This window comes from Octodon degus, unplaced genomic scaffold (assembly GCF_000260255.1).
Source record: "Octodon degus isolate 3935 unplaced genomic scaffold, OctDeg1.0 scaffold00079, whole genome shotgun sequence".
NCBI classification, from domain to species: Eukaryota; Metazoa; Chordata; class Mammalia; order Rodentia; family Octodontidae; genus Octodon; species Octodon degus.
Genome location: NW_004524655.1, coordinates 9,557,202 through 9,561,780, shown reverse-complemented (window position 1 = coordinate 9,561,780; position 4,579 = coordinate 9,557,202). Strand labels below are relative to the sequence as shown.

The following is a 4,579-nucleotide window of genomic DNA, read 5'->3' as shown; positions in this document are numbered from 1 at the left end:
AAAAAAATGATAAGGATTTTTTCACCATAATTCAAAAAATTTTAAATGACTAATGTGATAAGCTTTATGTTTTGGGCTGGGGAGATAGCTCAGCAGACTAAGTGCCTGCCTTGGCAAGCACAACCACCAGGGTCTGATCCCTGGTCCTGCCTGCAGTACCGGCCCTGCCCCGAGGGTGCACTGAGCCAGCAGCAGAGTCTGGGTGTGGCGGTGGCTTTCAGTGTTCTCATTTGGGTCATTGGTCAAAGACTGCCAGGTATTTCTGTTCTTCCAGAGTAAAAAAAACTTTTTTTTTCCTTTCATTTAGGTATTTTGTACAGGGTCTCACTACGCAGAGCTCAGACTCATAGTGGTGCCAGGAACTGAACCTCGGTCCCTGCGCTTGCCTAAGTAGATTCTTAGTCCACTGAGCTATCTAGTGAGCCATTTTAAAACATATAATTTACTGTTTCCCATCTACAAAAAAACTCAGAAACAGTTCTCTAGAATAAATTTATTTGAGCTTCGTTTGCACAGGGTTGAGGAGACCAGTCGGCCTAGTCACCATGTGCTGAGTGATGCTGGGACAACTTCGTATTAATACCGGTTTAGAATCAGACGTGACCATGGAAAAGAAAGGAAATAAGAAGAAAGGCAGACAAGGGAAGCCAAAATCTACCAAGACTGAGGAGTCACCAGGGAAAGGCAGAAAATATTTCTTCTAAAGCCAAAAGTGCTAAGAAGAAAGTAGGGAGGCCAGGGAGATGGCTTAGTAGAATAAGCACTTGCTCGGCAAGTGCAAGGGCCTGAGTTCAATCTCTGGTTCTGAAAAAATAAAAAAGAAGGCAGGGCCTTCTGAGGTTGACACAAATCCTTCTAAACCCAAAAAGGCCAAAAAGAAAAGAGGAACCACCTCAAGATGAAGATATTTCCCCTAAAACTAAAAGTACCAAAAAAAAAGGAGCCCATTGAAGAGAAAGTTGTCTCTCCTAAAATCAGAAAAGCAATAAAAAGGAGCCTTCTGAAGAAGACATGGGTGCTCCTAAGCCAAAAACAGTGAAGAACGAAAAAGAAATGAATGGACAAATTGGAGGGAAAAGCCCCAGAATGAAAAATGGATTCTCTCCTCCTAAAACTGATTCCAGTGGTGCCACCAGGGAAGAAAAGAACAGTGAGATAGAGCGGGAAATACCCATGGAACAAAAAGAAGGTGCTTTCTCTAATTTTGCCCTATCTGAGGAGAATGTTATGCTCCTCAGAGCTCGAGGGGTGACCTTCCTGTTTCCAATGTAAGTGAAGACCTTTCACCATGTCTATAGTGGGAAAGACTTAATTACGCAGGCGTAGACAGGCACAGGGAAGACGCTCTCTTTTGCCATTCCTTTGATAGAGAGACTTCAGGAACAGCTGCAAGACAGGAAGAAAGGCCGTGCCCCCAGGGACTTGTTCTTGCACCTACGGTGTAGTTGGCAAATCAAATTAGCAGAGACAGGGGAGATAGCTCAGTGGAATAAGCACTTGCCTGGCAAGCAAAAGGACCTGAGTTCAATCCCTGGTTCCAGGAAAAAAAAAAAAAAGTTAGCAGAGACTCCAGTGACATCATGAAAAAGCTGGCAGTGGCTTGTTTTTATGGTGGAACACCAGAGGGAGGTCAAAGTGAATGAATGTGAAATGGGATTGATATCCTGGGTGGGACTCCTGGTCATGTCAAAGACCACTTACAGAATGGCAAGCTGGGTCTCTCCCAACTTAAGTGTGTTGTTCTGGATGAAGTCAACCAGATGTTGGATATGATTTTGCTTCTACTTTCTCAAGTAGAAGAGATTCTTTGTGTGGCTTACAAGAAAGATTCTGAAGACAGTCTTCAAACTTTGCTTTTCTTTTCTTTTTTTTTTTTTTTTTTAACTTGCCCAAGTTGGGTATTTAATGCTGCTAAGAAATACATGAAATCTACATATGAACAGGTGGGCCTAACTGGCAGAAAGACTGAGAAAACAGCAATAACTGTGAAGCATCTGGCTGTCAAGTGTCACTGGACTCAGAGGGCAGCAGTTATCGGAGACGTGATCCACGAAGAATACAGTGGCCATCAAGAGCGCACTACTGTCTTCTGTGAAATCAACAAGGAAGCCCAGGAGCTGTCACAGAATGCATCCCTAAAGCAGGATGCCCAGTCATTACACGGTGACATTTCACAGAAGCAAAGGAAAGTCACCCTGAAGGGTTTTAGAAATGGTGATTTTTGGAGTTATGGTGGCAACCGATGTTGCTGCACATGGGTTAGATATCCCTGAGGTTGATTTGGTTGTACAAAGCTGTCTGCCAAAGGATGTAGAGTCCTGCATTCATCACTCTGGGTGGACAGGCAGAGCTGGAAGGACACTGGTTTGCATCTGCTTATATCAACACAAGAAAGAATATCAGCACAAGTGGAGCCAAAAGTGGGAATTAAATTTAAACAAATAGGATTCCCTTCTCCAACAGAAATAATAAAAGCTTCTAGCAAGTGCCGGTGAGATAGCTCAGCAGACTAAGCACACTGAGCCAGCCACTGAGCCCCAGCATGGTGGCGTACACCTGTAATCCCAGCACTGAGGAGCCTGAAAACAGGAGGATCACAATGAGTCCAAGCTGCGGAGTGAGACCCTGTACCAAATACATTTGAAAATGTATATATTTTTTATATTTAAAAAGCTTAGACTCTTAGTGATCCTCCTGTTTTTAGCCACCCAGCCCTGGGATTACAGGCATGCACCAGCACACCCCGACTCGGTCACCTGCTCAGCACGTCCTAGTGGTGGAACTGGTGTGGCATGTGGGACCAGGGATTGAACCCTAGTCTCTGTGCTTGCCAAAGCAGGCACTTAGTCCACTGAGCTATCTTGCTGGCCCAAAATTTGAAAAAAAAATTTTTTTAAAGGCTTCTAGCAAAGATGCTATCTGGTGTTTGGATTCTGTGCCTCCCGCTGCCATTGGCCACTTCAAATGGTCAGTTGAGAAACGGATAGAGGAGACGGGAGCTGTGGAGGCCCTGGCTGCGCACTGGCGCGCATTTTAGGAGCCACGTCAGTAGACTAGCGCTCTTTGGTCAACTCAGATGCCGGTTTTGTGACCACGATCTTACGCTGCTCAACTGAAATGCCAAGCATTAGTTATTCTTGGAGCAACTGGGCGAGGCCATTGATTCCAAAGAGAAGGGAATGGTCTTTCTCAAAGGGAAGCTGGGTATTTGTTTTGATGTCTGTACTGTTGCAGTTACAGTAATACAGGAGAAATGGCACAACCCGAGACGCGGGCAGCTTGCTGCGGCCGCAGAGCAGCCGAAGCCGGAAGGACCACGGGAAGGACTTTGAAGCTCCAGGTGTCGGGAAGGTGGCCGTGGTTTCAGGGGATAGCGAGATGGAAGCAGAGATTTCAGGGGACAGTGGGGAGGAAACAGAAACTTCAGGGGACAGGGATTAGGAGGTGGCAGTAAAGTAACAGATCCCAAAACACAGGCCAGAAGCAGAGTTTTAGCAAAGCTTTGGATCAGTGGTAAGAAGTAGAGGATTTATATGGCAGAAAGAGAACTACGTTTAGCACCATGGAACTGAATGCTATTTTTCACAGAATAGCACATTGATGGCTCAGTAGACTAAGCACTTTCCTGGCAAGTGCAAGGGCCTGAGTTCAATCCCCAGTTCCACCAAAATAATAATAAATAAATAAATAAATAAATAAATAAATAAAATAGCACATTGAGCTTCCTTTTGGCCACTTGGCCAGTTCCCAATCCTTGCAGAGGGTAAAGGTTCATCTAAATTATTTCATTTGATCATTAGCATTCCTAACTATTATACTGCTTTTCGTCAGGTTTTCATTTGAAAAGGAAAATGAATTCACTACACCTTTATTCTAATATATTATCTAGATTATAAGATAAAATCATGCATATATCTACCTATACTGTACTTGTAAGTTGATTTTTTTTTTTTTTTTTTTTTTTTTTTTTTGGTTTTTTTAGGGTTGGAATGCCGGGTTCCCCTCCTTTTAATCATTTGCCCTTACACTGAGTTCCAGCCCCACCCCTACAGTATTTCCTTTTTTTTTTTTTTTTTTTGGCAGAACCGGGGATTGAGCTCAGGTCCTTGCACTTGCCAGGGAAGCACTTATTCTACTGAGCCATCTCTCCGGCCCCCCCTACAGTATTTCCTTATTGTAATGTCCTTCCCTAAAGTAAAAGCCTAAAAGCAACAGCAATCTCTGGAGGACCCCTTTATCCTTTGAAAAGCAAGGCTTTTCTCTGTAACTAGCACTCCTTGGCCTCCTGCTAAACCATTACTTGTGTGGTGCTGTATCATGTCTTCTGAGAACTGATGCAGAGCAATGATTTGAAAAGAGATTTTAACCTTAGTTGAGCTGTAACAGGTTTTGCTAGTATATGCTCTAGATCTGGAGGATGAAATACATTCAGTACCATTTACCCACATTAGTGTGCATTTTGATATGTTTTTATCTCATATGGTGATTCATGCTCCAGTGTATTCACAGGTGGTATATATAGAAGTACATTTTAATGGAAAGCCAGTTGGCAAATCAAATTAGCAGAGACAGGGGAGAT

At 43.5% G+C, this 4,579-nt stretch overlaps 1 protein-coding gene and 1 pseudogene across 2 annotated transcripts in view; one reads left to right on the top strand and one right to left on the bottom strand.

Moving 5' to 3' along the window:
- LOC105742863 overlaps window positions 1-3,517 on the top strand; it is a 4,236-nt pseudogene extending 719 nt beyond the window's left edge.
- LOC101587987 (glutathione S-transferase theta-1-like) overlaps window positions 1-4,579 on the bottom strand; it is a 15,321-nt gene that overhangs the window by 1,628 nt on the left and 9,114 nt on the right. The gene's annotated exons all lie outside the window — the stretch shown is intronic.